Source organism: Canis lupus, chromosome 7, assembly GCF_003254725.2.
Source record: "Canis lupus dingo isolate Sandy chromosome 7, ASM325472v2, whole genome shotgun sequence".
In the NCBI taxonomy this organism is placed as follows: domain Eukaryota; kingdom Metazoa; phylum Chordata; class Mammalia; order Carnivora; family Canidae; genus Canis; species Canis lupus.
In genome coordinates, this window is record NC_064249.1 from 59,909,505 (window position 1) to 59,925,437 (window position 15,933).

The window sequence follows — 15,933 nt, forward strand, 5'->3', positions numbered from 1 at the left end:
AGTTCATGGGAGAAAGGAACATACTCCCCTCAGCAGCGAAGGAAGGTAGGTCTCTGGCTTAGTCAGTTCAGGCTGCTGTAACAGAATACCATAGACTGGATGGCTTATGCAACAGAAATTTATTTCTCCTAATTCTAGAGACTGGCAAGTCCAATATCACATCACCAGAATATCAGCTTTAGGTATGGGTCTGTTTCCTGGTTCATAAATGGCTGTCTTCTCACTGTAACCTCACATGGCAGAAAAAGTGAAGGAATTCTTGGGATATTTTTTGTAAGGGCACTAATCCCATCCATGAGAACTCCACACTCATGATCTAATCACCTCCCAACAGATAGCCCCACCTCCGTCTACCATTATACTGGAGATTAGGTTTCAACATATAAGTTTTGTGGGGACACAGACATTCATTCTATAGCAATCTCTGACTCTGGGCCATAGCATAGTTGGAGTAGACCCAAGACTTTAAAAAAAAAAAAAAAACACAGCAGGCTCTCCATTTCAGTAATTCCTAGAAAATTGTGGGATAAGGAAAAGAGGGGAGTATGCTGTCATTATACATCCAGCTTTGGAAGCAGCACCTAGTAACTCAAGGCACAAGTATTTTAATGGCATATTATTCTCTTAGCCATTCATTCATTTACTCATTTTTCCACTTACCAGGCATTATGCAAATGATGGAATACAAAAAAAAGAATAAAATATTGCCTCATCCTCAAAACCATTATCTAGTAATCTAAGAAACAAATTATACTGAGTTAAATGAACTATTAAAATTCAATATAATCATAATAAATTTTAAAACAGTGTTATTTTTATCCTCTGCCCCATAGCTTAAAACAGAACTCCGTATGCTTCTGATAGAATATTTACTTAAAGAATCTTTAAGTGAGTCACTGAGTGACTTATCCACATGTCAAAATAAAATAACAACACCAAAACTAAAACAAAACCTATTGAAGATGAGGCTAGTTTATCTAATTTATTCAGACTATTTATTTGCCTCAATTAGTTGCCTATGAGACAGGAACACTAAAATCATATTTTTAAGTAACAATTAAATCCCCTCTCAAAGACACTATAAAATGTCCAAAGGGTAAAATAACTCAATGCACTAGCTAGGTGTCATAGCTTCTAAAGATGATGTATTTAATGCAATATGAATTTGAAGGCATTTATTTAACTGTATGCATATCATAACATTAGGTATAACGGTAGATATAAAGATAAATAAAACAATTTCTTCATCTCATAAGCTTACTCAATAAACTGGCTCTTATTTTTTAATTTTAATTTTAACTTTAAAACAAAGATTTATTTATTTATTCATTAGAGACACACAGAGAGAGGCAGAGACATAGGCAGAGGGAGATTCAGGCTTCATGCAGGGAGCCCAATGTAGGACTCGATCCCAGAACTCCAGGATCATGCCCTGAGCCGAAGGCAGACCCAACCGCTGAGCCACCCAAGTGTCCCAATAAACTGTTTTTTAAAACTTTAGTAATAATTGAATCATTTTTTTTAAGTCACATATTCTCAGAAATATGCTCCTTGGATCCCATGACCCAGGTTGAGGGAAACTAAAGCCCTCTAGCATTTATAGACAGGGCAATATTTTAGAAAAGACTAGAGTTCTAGCCCAGGCCATGGTAATTATTACTGAGATATCCCAGAGTAACTCTGGATCTTAATTTTTTTCTATGTAAAATGGGACTGTTGTTTACCTAATGCAACTTTTCAAGTATTCATTTATTCCTCAAAGTAATGTTGTGTGGGAGATATTGTACTCATTTGACACAGGAGGAAATATAAGCACAGAGTATTTAAATGGCAAGCACAGTCACATTCTGGCAAGTGAAAAAAAAAAGCTGCTGCTTCTTGACACTAAATATGAAAGTACTTAGAACAATCTTTTCTTAAATCATAAAATGAGAGAATAGTGGAAAGTATTGTTCCATTCTGATTACTTTATTCCTCCTTCTGCTATTGGCTGGCATTGTGTTTTGGGGAAAGACTCATGTGTACTCCCTTTTGTGGATGTGTTGGCATGCCACTCACTAAGCTGCTATAAGAAGACATCTCACCATACAATGACGAAAGAAGTTAATTTATTTCTCCCTCATGTAACACTTCAGAGGTACATAGTCCAGACGATAGAAACAAATCTGCCATCCTCAACATGTAGTCTCCATCTCAGGTTCAAGTTCCCCTCTGTCTGAGCCGTAGGAATGGAAAAAGGAAATGGGAGTATGTGACCAATTTGTGTGTGTGACCAATTTTTTTTTAAAGGTATACTTGAAGAGTGTTAAACAAAACTTCTGTTCATATCTCATTGATAAAATTGGTAAAACTTGGACCATAGAAAGGTGCGAAAGATACTGGAAAATACAGGGTCTCCCAAGGCTGGCTTCATGAAGGAGGATAAAACCATCACAGTGAAAGAAAGGAAAAATGAATATTGGACAGCATCCAGCATTCTATCACATTCATCATTACTAAATGCCTGCTAGGTATAGATATTATACTAGATTCTTTGAAGTTTATAAAATGGCATGACAATAGGCTGTTGTAGCTACTGCTTTGTTTGAGCAATAATTCTATTTTAATATTAAGAAATCAGTCCAGTTTTGCCCCATTTTAATTTAATATGAATGAAGTAAAAACTCAGACATGTTTCATGAATAATATTAGTTAATGTTGTTTCTTCTCCAAAATGAGCTGAAAACCCTAACGGATGGTGGAAGTTTATTGGAATATTGAGGTCTTCTGGGATACATTAATGAAGCTAGATACAGATTTAAATTGTGTTTAATAGGTCTACACTGATCAAATATTCGTAAGTAATGGACAAGCCATGTGCTTTTCTGCAGGATGCAGGATAATGGTGCCTTTTCTTGGCACTTGCTCTTTTAGCATTGCCATGTATGCAAGCACGTCTGAGCAGACTGTTCCTGCTGCTTTCACTACCTATTTGCTAATCTTATGAGTTAGAGCTCATTTCTTGAAAGTGTGGTCGCTGCAGGGTGTAGGAGCCAGAAAGACTGTAGAATTTTATCGAATTTATGGCAATTTATAGGTCATTTTAGGCTGCTGGGAATTTTAGAATATATTATAATATTTATTAATATTTGAAAGAATTCAGAGTGCCATTTTTACTGTTCAAGCAAAATAGTATATTCTGGCCTCATTATGTCTTATACAAAGATGAATGCTATGATGATGGTATTTGGCTTCTTTTAGAAGTCTAAGTTAAAAAGGCAACAGCAGTTAAAGCTTATTTTGCCTTTTCCTTAATTTACGATATTACCTTTATTCTATGTCTTAAGTCCTTTCTGATACCTGTGCTATATGCTAGGAACTTGGACAAAAATTTGATTGTTTACTCTCTTTGATTACTACTACTTTTGATTACTACTTTGACTGTTACAGCATAATATTGATTTTAAAATTCTTTAGGGGGGTAATTTATATGGTAGGATAAGCTATAGCTAATAAATAAATATTTGCTTAATAAATTGATAGTAATGCAAAAAAATGATTGAAAAGAAAAAAAAACATATCTGTCAATTCTCAATTTCTTCAACCAAGTAGATGTCTGACTTTTGGGGAATTTACTTATCCAATATGTTTTATTTCCTCTTCTGTTCACCAGGGATGATAACACATATTCTGATTATCTTAAGGTACTATTCAGATAATCAACTGAAATAATAGATATTCATTGGCTTTAAATTTATAATAAATATTTACTGAATGGGTATTATCTATTGAGCACTGTATTAATCAAGTTTAAAATGTTTATCATTCAAATACCTTTGTCACATTTACCAGGGCATGATCCAAAAAGTTTTCATTCTAAGGCTTATTAATAGCTATTATGGGAAAAAAATTATAGGCTCAAATAAACTTGGAAAAATTGTACTAAATCAAGTTAAACAAGTTTTTTTAAGTCAGTTTATCTTAGCACTTTTAATATATTAATGTGACTGGGGAGTCTCCAAGATAATATAGTAGGTAGAATTTTCCCTTCTTATTTCTCTTAGGACTGTTGTTCTTTGGCTCAAACTTTAGGAAAATTCTGTTTTATCATGAACTCAAACTAATTTACATAAAATATAATGCATCTTGAGAGATCTTGTGAGAGGTGGAAGTGATTTGAGGATAAGACTTAAATGCCTATATTCCTTAACCTATTCACATACAATCATCCACTTTCATTATTTAAAATTTTAATTTTTTTCCACATTTGCTTTTAAAAATAATTATCTCCTTTAATTTCTGTATTATTTTCTTATCTTTCCTTTCTCTCATGCATTTTCCTTACTGGGAATTTAAAAATAAAAGTGCTTTCTTTAAAAAATTAATATTCTCCTGCCTTATCACATACGCTCTAACATTTTTTCAATAAAATAAGCATGAGAAGGAGAGAAAAGTTATGTTTCATATCGGGAAACTCTAAGGTCATAAAAATTGTAGAATAATGTAGGCATCAAAAATGTGGATCATGGGGATCTTGAGATAAGCTAAAGAACAATATTCTATTTTGCCACAGATTCAATTCTTTTAGGAAAATGTGAAATCAGAAGGAGAGAAAAGCTACACTCATTGCTGTGCAAAGGCTTATGTACTCCAATATTCTGTCAAGGACACAGTGCACACCTGGAGAATACAATGGAATTGAAGCCAGTCCATACCTGCTAGGCACCTACTTCTAAACTGAGCTCACAAACACTATCTCAATGGGCTCAGTAAATAAAAATCACAGCAAAAGTACAAAAGCTTATTTAAAAGTAACTATTATGTGTTCTGGAATGAGACAATCATAATCTCTCAAAGACTAGACAGAAAGTCATCCGACAATTTTTGTAGAATGCCAAAGGGACTTTGGCCAACACTTCTAAGGTGCTGTCACCACAAAACCAATGGGGGAAAACATGTCTTTCCCGCTTAGACATACAATTAATGCTGTCAAATCCTCTTCTTTCCTGCAAAAGTTTAGGAAGAAAGAATAGATACAATTACACAGTTCTCTGACAAACTGCTTCCAAATTTCCATTCTAAGTCACCTCATGCATTCATAATACCTACAATTATAGAAACGCAGGATTGTATTAGTGACTTTGCAACAGGCAAAACAGTCACTTGTCATTTTTTTAATTAATTTTAATTTTAATTTTTTATGTTTTTTTTTTATTTTTAAAAGATTTTATTTATTTATTCATGAGAGACATAGAGAGAGAGAGAGGCAGAGACACAGGCAGAGGGAGAAGCAGGTTCCATGCAGGGACCCTCATGTGGGACTCGATCCTGGGACTCCAAGATCAGGCTGGGGGACAAAGGCAGGCGCTAAACCACTGAGCCACCCAGGTGTCCCAATTTTTTTTTTTTTTTTTTTTTTTGAGTATAGTTGCACTTGTCAGTTTTTCTTTGACCTTTCATGGCATTTTGTATTGTTAAATCTCTGCCTCCTTTGTGAAACATTCTCCCCTATAAATGTCCCTAAAATTTGTTTCTTTTTCTACTTTCTTTCCCTCCCTTTAATATTTTAGTTTGTTTGTTTTTGGTCCTTAGGTACAAAGGGTTGACTTAATTATATTCCTCTTATTATTTTTCATATTAAAACATTTTTTCCTTTGCGGGATTTATCTATTATGTATGTAAGCATATTCACATGTAGGTTAAAATTCATATATTGTTCTATACCTTTTTATCTCTGCTCCCCATTCACATTCTCTTTAGCTTGCATAGGCAAATGTTCTAATGTATTTCATGTTTCATTGAATTTGTATGTATTCTCCTAAAATATGTCACTTGGCTCATTTGCTATGTTTTAAATTTACCTAATTAGTATTGTGTTAGAGAGATTATAATGTACTTCTTTCTTTCTCTCTCTCTCTCTATTTTTTTTTTTTGATTTTTAATTTTTTTACTTTTTAAGAGAGAGAGAGAGCCTGCAAGTGGGGTGGAGGTAGGGACAGAGAGAGGGAGAGAATCTTAAACTTGTGAGATCTTGACCTGTGCAGAAACTGCAACCAAGATTTGGAGGCTCACCTGACTGTGCCACCCAGCACCCCATGTATTTCTTTCTTTCAATCACCACTAATTATTTCAAATCCAAACAAGAGCTTCTTCTAACTACAATGTGGCATTCCACAAAATAACAGTCAGCTTTTGAGAGGTTGCTCTACAAGAAAATACATCATCTGAATTCCAGTGACTTATAAAAAGTTTAATTCTTATCTGTATTACATGTTGTCTGTGTCTCTATTCTATATCCTCTTCACACCAGAATCTAGGTGAAAGAAGAGCTACTATCTACTATAGAGCCATTCTTGTGACAGAAGAAAAAGAGACACAAAAGATCAATGCTCTGGTTCTTAAAGCTTCTGCTTAGAGAGGGTGCATGCAATTTCCATTCATATTTCAATGGCCAACGTAAGATACATTTCCATGTGTGATAAAGATTGGGTAGGAAATATAATCTTTTCACAGGATGGGTCCAATGAGGAGAATCTTATGAGTACAGTAAATATTTTAACAATAATACATCTGCCACACATGCTGTGTACTTCCCACACTACCACTGCCTCACACATGCAGTCTTAGTCTCTAACCCTTCACTTTCATAGATAACAATTTGATAAATATTTCCTCCTTGTCTCATAAGTATCAGGCAAACATTTCTCTGGAATATAAATTCAGTAAGTGGAACTACTGAATTATAAACACATACTTGAACTGAATGAGAACTGAGATTACTCTGCAAAATTACTATAAAAGTCTATATTTTCAATATTGAGTACATAAAAGCCCCTGATTCTCTGTATGGCCACCATGACTATTTATTATTCGACTTTATAATTTTTGAAAATCTGATAAATAATGAGTAATAGATTTTTGTTCTAATGTGTATTTTTTCTTATCTCCAATGATTTTAGGGACCTATTCATATAGCCGTTTCTCGTATTTTTTATGTTCTTTTGCTCATCCGCCATATCCCAATGTCTCTATAAGTCATTCTGTTGTTTCTCCAGGTTTTCTCCTTGAGACTTTTTTGTTTTATCTGCTGAATACCTGTAGAGGGTCTCATTCCATTTGTCTGTCTTCAGCAGCCATATATACACACATAGTCTTCCTTTTTATCTCTATTTTTCATTCCCAGCTGTTACTAATCTCTTCATGCTTAGGCTATTGAATACTAATAAGTCATCTTAACAGGTCTTTGTATCTCCAGGACTCTGGTTATAATCTACCCTGTTTGTGCCTGATCTTGTATATACCAATTCCATTTGCTTATAGAGGGCTGCTCTAAATGCCCCACTTTATGGGTTGGTGGGTCAGTTGCATTCAGTTCATGATGGGAAGCTTAGGTCATATGTTAACTTGATGGCCTGTGGTTTAGTATTCAGTCTCTCTAAGGCCCAGCAGGAAGTCAAACACTATTTCTCAAAAGTAGAGTAGTGGCAGGCTTTTGCTCTAAAAATCTAAGGGCCATCACTGTAATTCATGCGTAGAGACCTACCAAAGGCTTCAAACATCATTCTTATCTGCCCCTGACACTTTAAGCACCACTGGATCTGCTAGATTATATGACCCAAGTTGCAGAACTGCTCACATAGCAGTCAGAACTTTTTATAGAGCCCTCTCTTTTTCTGGACCCCACTTAAAAATAACTGTCTTATGGATCATTGAGGTAAATAGGGCAAAGTAACACACCCATATAAGGATTTTTTGCCTCAAAAATCCAAAGAGGTCCATTAAATGTTGTGCCTCTGTTTTGGTTATAGGAGAGGTTGGATACAAGAAATTACTCTTCATCTCAGAAAGGATATCTTCACATGCCAGACATCACTGGACCCCTAGACATTTTATTGAGGTATAAGGCCTCTGTTTTTGTAAGTTTTTTCTCCCAAAGCTCAGCAGGTAAATATCTTTCCAATAAGTTTAAAGTAGTTACTGCATCTTCCTCACAAAATCCAGTGTAGTGGACCAATGTGATATCTTGTGGAATGGAAAGGCAATAAAGATCCCTATAAACTAAATTTTGACATAGGATTGGAAAATTGGTATTATACACTGAACTTTGTAATGTAAAATCCTTATGCTGAAGCCCTAACCTCCAACATGATTGCATTTGGAGATATGGCCTTTAAAAAAGTCATTGAGATTAAATAATGTCATAAAGGTGGAGTTCTTATCTGATAGGACTGGTGTTCTTATAAGAAGAGAGAGTGAGAAATCCATGGGGAAGGACCATGGGAAGACACAATGAGGGAGGCAGCCATTTGTAAGCCACAGAGGGAGATCTCAAGAGCAACCAAATCTGCTGACACCTGGACTTCCAGCCTCCAGAACTGTGAGAAAATAAATTTCTATTGTTCAAGCCACCCAATCTGAGGGGAGGATATATATATATATATATATATATATATATATATATATATAATTTTTTTTTAAATGTCAGCTTTAGCAGACCAATACAGTTGATATACTCCATGGGTAAGAGAGTGAAGGTATATTCTTGACCTTGCCATCTGACAGCAAACTGTTTCTGATGGTCTCAAATGAACAGGGTTGGAGAAAAAAGCATTTGCCAGATCAATAGCCACATATCAGTTCCCAGGGGATGTTTTAATTTGCTCAAGAAACAAAGCCACATCTGGTTCAGCAGTTGCAAATGGAGTCACCACCCAATTAAGTTTGTGATAATCCACTGTTGTTCTCCAGGATATATCTGTATCCTTCACAGGCCAAATAGGCAATGGTCCCTCATCTTTCAAGTCCTTAATGGTAGCACTAATGCCTTCAATCCTTTCAGGAATGAGTTATTATTTTTGGTTTACTAGTAACCTAGGTAAAGGCAGTTTTAATGGCTTCCATTTGGCATTTCTCAACAAAGTAGTCCTCACTTCACAGATCAATGAACCAATGTTTGGGTTCTGCCAACTACTGAGTGTGTCTATTCCAATTATTTATTTTGGAATGGGGATAATAACCACAGGATATGGTTGGAGACTCAGTGAGCTCACTGTGAGGCAGATCTGAGCTAAAACCCTATTGATCACCTGACCACTATTAAGCCTTTTCTCTGGTGAACCGTAGTGACATTTGGGGTTGCAAGGAATTAGTGTCAGTTCAGAGCCAGTGTCTAGTAGTTTCTGAAATGTCTAATTATATACTTTTCCTCAATGCACAGTTCCCTAGTTAAAAGACATAAGTCTTTTGGGAAAGGCTGGGAGAAAAATTAACAGGATAAATTTTTATCACTGTATCAGGGACCTTCCTCCAGGAGACCTGATCTCCCCCTTCATTCAAGGTCCTCTGTAAATTGATTAGTGACTGCGAATGGATTAATGTGGTCATGATTCTTTTTATTATTCAGGTTAGACTTTTCTTCACTTAACCAGAACTTTTTTACTTATATGGATCAAGTACAAATTTAGTAGACTTCTTATCAATTTCATTTCTAGGAACAACCTGATCAACTAGTCAATGCCATAAATCTGCCTGAGTCATACTATTTTGATTCCTGCTTTGACTCAGCAGTCCCATTACAGTAACTATACCTACTTTGCCTTTAGCTTTTGAGTGCCACCACTTGGCTCCTGCTATCCTTGGATCCAGTTACTACTTTCATTGCATTTAGTTTCCCAATTCAATGACCATGGTTCCCACTGTAAGATCTGAATTACAGAGAAGAGCCATCTTTTATAGTCATGGTGAAATGTATGTCTTTTAAATCCTCTTCAGAGGGGTGGGGTAAGTAGGTCTTAAATGACAAATCTACTCTAACATTCCAATCTCCCTACATTTTTGAATCCCTTCTTTGATGTAAACTGAGGTAGTTCTGGCATTTCTAAATCATTTACTATGGGCTACCTTTTGTTCCATGTTTCAGTCAACCGATGATGCAATTAGAGTCCTTTCTAACTCCCTGAGCTGGAATATTAAGTGCGGAATCTTTGCATAGTGAGCTCATATCAATACATTTACCCTGATTTAACTTCTATTCTTCCAACATTACTCCACTCCCTTAATATTCCTGTACATATTCTCTGAATTTCTGATTGTAGGAATTAGAAGATGGAATTTATTATTTTGGAGTGTAGCACACCTCCTCATAGGTCACATTTTGTACCTCACCCAGGGGCCTGTTGATACTTGAATCTAGTTGTAGGTCCAGTTGCAAGAATGGGTAGTAAAGATGAGTTCTGAGGAGAATCAGTATTTTCTTGTAAGGCAACTGCTTCAGGGGAGACCATCACAGTTTCCTCAGGCAATGCAGGGTTAATTCCCTCAAATGAGAGCAGTAACGCTACTTCTGCTGACAAAAAAAAAATTCATCAACATTTAGGAGCTCAGTGTCCCCAGTGTTATCAGGTTCTTCTTACACATCCCAATTCCAACTCTGTGGATCCCATTCCTTTCCTATCAATGCCCTCACTTTATAAAAATAGATACCCAGTGAGACTGGAAATTCAAATTGGGTTTGTAATTCAGTCACTTATAGTTTGAAACTTTGGATTTGGTTTTCAGCAATCTCACTTCTGTGGTTACAGGTGATAAGGGTCCTTTTCAGGCCACATGGAAACTTTTAAGTCATTTATGTGGTGCCTGAGCTGAGAATTCCAATTCCTGAATATATACTTTGCCTTTCCCACTTTGTTCAGAAACATTAGGAGCAACTAGCTAGTCTCATTTTATTTGTTAGTTTGACAAAAATGTTTAAAAATATAAAATACACTGTCACCCAGATACTTGCTTCTTGTAAGTGTTTGATTAGGAGGGTCCAGGGTAGGGTGCCTGGGTGGCTTAGTTAAGAGTTCAACTCTTGATATCAGCTCAGGTCATAATTTCAGGGCTCTACACTGCCACACTGGGTGTGAAGTTTGCTTAAGAGTCTCTCTCTTCCCCTGCCCCCTGTCTTTGCTCTAAGAAAAAAAAGAAAGAAAGAAAAAAAGAAAAAAGAGTGTCCATCAGTGATAAGCAAGAGCTTACCTCCTTTGCCAAATCATGCCATGGACTATCAGTGGATTAATATCTTTACATCTGATAAAGTTAGCCATTCTGGAAGCCCCATAATCAATTCAAGAAGCTCATCTCTAAACTCTATTCCTCCAGAACCACTCTCTGTACCAAAACCTTCACACCCACTAGGATGGCTAGAATCAAGAAGACAGAAAATAACAAGCGTTGGTGAGCTTACGGAGAAATGGACCCCTCATGACATTGATGATGGAAGTGTAAACGAATTTGGCTTCTTTGGAAAACAGTGTGCCAATTCTTTCAACAAGGAGTTACTATGTGATCTGGCAATTTTACATCTAGGTATTTATGCAAAAGAAATGAAGACATATGTATATGCAGAAACAGGCGACAAATGCAGATAGCAGCATTATTCATAATACCTGAAAAGTAGAAACAGTCTATCAATTGATGAATGGATAAATAAAATATACTACACCATCATATGAATGAATTTTAAAAACATGCTAAGTGAGGGGCACCTGGGTGGCTCAGTTGGATAAAGTCTGCCTTCATTTCACGTCATGATCCTGGAGTCATGGGATTGAGCCCTGCATCTGGCTCCTTGCTCAGCAACAGTCTGCTTCTCCCTCTGCCCCTTATCCTGCTCATGCCCTCTCTCTGTCACTCCTCTCTTTCTCTCTCTCAAATAAATAAATGAAATCTCAAAAAAAAAAAAAAAACATGCTAAGTGAAAGAAAGCAGTTAAAAAAGACCACATGTTGTATGATTCCATTTACATGAAATATTTAGAATAGACAAATCTATAGACAAAGATCAGTGGTTGCTCAGGGCTGTGGGGAGGAGAAATGATTGGAAACAGTGAAAAGAGTCTTGGGTTTCTTTTTGGAATAAGGACAATATTCTAAAGTTGATTCTGGTGATGGATACACAATCCTTAATGTACTAAAGCCATTGAATTGTAAACTTCAAATGAGTGAAATATATGGTATGTGAATTATATAGTAAGGTATTAAAAATACTTAAAAACCATCTGAGGTCTAGTGAGAAATCATGAAGAAAATTTTAGAATATTTTGAACTTTATGTAAATAAAATAAAAGTATATTTTAGATGTGTTAAATAACTATGTATTATGTATGTATTAGTCTGTAATTCATATAAACTTATGAATTACAGTTAAAACAGATTTTGGAGAGAAAATTATACCTTAAATGCTTACATGAGATAAGAAGAAAGGTTCAAAATTAAGTCTAACTTTCCAAATAAGAAGCTAAAAAAAGAGGTGGAAATTAAACCCGAGAATAAGTATTGGTAGAAATATTGAAGAAAATAATATTGGTAAGATCATAAATCAGTGAGCCAGAAAATGAATAACAATGAGGAAAATCAAAAATTGGTTTTTGAAAAAATATAATTGCTTAAGGTCTAGTTATATTGATCAATAAAAAGACAGATAAAATATAGATTACCAATATCACAATTAAAAAGGGGGCCTTGCTACAGTTCAAAAAGACAAATGATTGAGAGAGAATGCAATAAACAACTTTATGCTAATAAATTAAGTAGCTTAGATGCAATTAGAACAATTTTGGAAATAAAAAATTATCAGAATTATCGGAAACACTTCCCAACTGATTTTATGAGACTAGAATTACCATGATAGCAAACTAGAGAAAGACAATACAAGAAAACAAGATATGGGTCACTTGTGTACATATATGGATCATTTATAAAAATTAAATATATGGATCACTTCTATAAAAATTTAAAAACTTTCATGCAATCAAACCCAACAATATATAAAAAGGATAATATAGTAAAATAAAATTGGGTTTGTCCCATAAATGCAAGGTTGGTTTAATATTCAAAAGAAAAAATAAAAAATTAACAGAAGAATGGAGGGAAACCATGTCACAATCTTAACAGATGTAGAAAAAGCATTTAACAAAATTTAAAGTGAAGTCATGATAAATGTCCCCCACAAACCAAAAACAGAAGAAAATTTCCTCAACCTGATATATGGTATCTAGAATTTACATGGAATTGAAAAAAAAAAAAAAAACCAGAAGACCGTAAAATGCTGTGTAATTTCCTTTTCATGAAGTTATTGATGAGGAAAAAAAGTAATCTGTGGAAACAAAAATCAAAACTGGTAAGTTAAGGAGTTATGAGCATTTACTGGAGAGAACTCTGATTCTGTAGAATGCTCTGCATCTTGTTCAGGGTATCTCTTATAGGAGTATACCTTTGTCAAAACTCACTGAGCTTTTCAAGATCCGTACCTTCCACTGCATATATATTTTACATAGATAGCTTAAAAATTTGTAATTCTATGAAGGATGTGCCAAAACAGGGCTTCATAGGAGATTTGTTATGTAAAGATGAGATAAATATGGAGGAAGCGTGAGCAATCCATTAGAAACATTAATAAGCCAAAGGGCAACCAAAATAACAGCCTGCATGGAAGAGGAAAGTCCCGCACTGCTTGTCAAGCTCTTTAGGCCCTAAACTGAAGTTTGGGGATTACATGGAATGCTCCAAGGGGAACATGCTAGGCAAGGAAAGAAGCAGAGGCAGTTGGATTTAGGGAAATTTAGTTTATCAGGAAAAAACTCAAGCTGCAAGACGGTTAGGACACCAGGACTAGATTACTCGAACAACACAATACAAGTCTACTTAGAAAGTGGCAATAAAAAGTAAGAGGAAATGAGGGAAGAGGAGGCGTCCAATGGCCAGTGTCAGCAGGGGCGGTGAAATTGTGCAGAATTCTTTTCTTTTCTTTCTTTCTTTTTTTTTTTTTTAATCTTGCAGCATAATTTCTGATTCCAAGAGCCATGGTTTCCCCCCTGTGCAGGTCTGATCTCTGTCGGTGCCTTTGCTTGAGCTGCGTGAGAAACGAATTCCCAGTGTCTGCTGATTTGAGACTAAGTGCAAGTTTAAGAACGGTGTAGCAGCTTGTCAATTTCCCCTGTTGGGGCTCTGCGGAGGACGTGTGGCCTGGGTATCATAACCTCACTTAGCGATCTGCCTGAGGTGCACGGTTTCTCCGGCGGGGGGTGCAGCAAGGTGCAAAGAGTCAATTTATGACACTTGAATGTTCCTAAAAGATCACAGTCAGCCCTATTTGATTTTTATGTACCCAGTGGGAGAGTAAAGGGGATAATGTTCAGGAGTACTTTGCATTTAAATGATTTCTTTATTCAAAGAGATTTACAAATGTTATATCATTAAACAAGGTCCCCTTTGAGATACATTAGAAGTAAATACAAAATTGTAATGCCTGTTTCACAGTGGGACAGTATTATGTGGCTCAGGAAGAGAGGCCTAAAGAATGTCTTTTAAGAATAGTGCACACTAATCAATATGTAACAATAATAACATCTTACATAGTTTTCATTCTGCCTCTCTCACTAGCTCTAGAATTTTCTAAAAAATGCATCTCCATCTCTTTGAAAGTACTTTCCTTTATCTCCTAAATGAGGCTAATAATAATAGCTTTCTTTTCTATTTCATAAGTTGTTATGAGCAGTCAAATAAGATAATATATAGAGAGATGGACAGGTAAAAATTGTTCCAATGTAAGAATGAATGAAAGAAGGGCCATTTCTTGCTTATCTTCTTCTTAGCACATGGACTTCAATACATGCTGCACAATTGTTTGTTACTGAGGTATTAGGAACCTCAAGACATAACATTAAGCTTTAACTTTCAACTCTATGATTTTTAATATTTAAAGACATATTAAGGTCATTCACTTCGTTTTAAAAATAAAGACAGTGTATTTGTGTGGATTGCAAAATGATACACGGATAGTTAAATGATAGGTCTAGAATTAGACTTTAGATAATTTCTGGCTTTGCATTTAGTTCTTTTTAAACTGTTTAAAGGATTCTCATTCAGTTTAAGGCAAGGTTTTCAAATATTTGAGTCATGTAAAGGAATTTCAAGAAAAAAAAGAAGTATCAGAGAAGTCAAACACCAAGCCTTATGAATAAAATGGTAAGACAAAATGAGTAGACAAATATTCTTGTTCTGAAGGAATACATATATTCTTGCTCTGAAGGAAGAAATACATTGATTGCATTGATTGATTGAAGGAAGAAATACATTGATTGATGTGATAATTATTGCTTTTTAATGCAGGAACAATAAATTTAGTCATAGAAGTCCAGACAAGGTCTGGACTTTAAAGATCATACATTGTACAATATAGAAGTCTACCTTATTCAGTAAAATTTTCTTAGCTAGATTCATTTAATTTGGAATTTGATGATGTGTACAGTGTTTAAGCCAAATATCACTTCATAGATCTCTCTCTGTGTGTGTATTTAAATACATTGAAGAAATACTTGAGGTATGAAAGCAGTAGAACATATTTACAAATAATCTATTCAGAGATATTGTTTATAAGAGCCTAAAAGCACTAATTTGCATGCTTAACTTAATGCTTCTTGCTAACCACCTTTTGCTTATGAAGGCAGAATTTTGGTAGTGTACTTCAAACTAAGCACTTATGCCTGAAACTCATAAAAGTTCATTCATTTTTAAAAGCCCATAATTCAAATTTTTAACATTTTTAAAATGGCCAACTTCTGCTTACAAATTACCCAGAATTAGTCACTTAGCTAGCTGAGCAAAGGCAAAAGAAGATGAAGGAGAACCCAAGTCTTTTAGACTTGGAAGCAGAATGATTGTCCATAAATTCAGCTAGAATTTTCAGTGCAGGTTAGGAAGGGGGAAGGAAGGAAGACTTGCCAGCAATCAGAATTAGAGATGTCCAAAGCATAATTGAGGAATTGTAAATTCAACTTTGAAATCCTTGATGAAAAGGCACTAAAAGAAACATAATTATTAGCATACTGTTTAATGTTTTAATTGGATGCATTTTGCTGTGCTGTGCCAAAGTGATTTTTGAAGTTGATTGCCTTTTTGCCTTCCCTTCCTA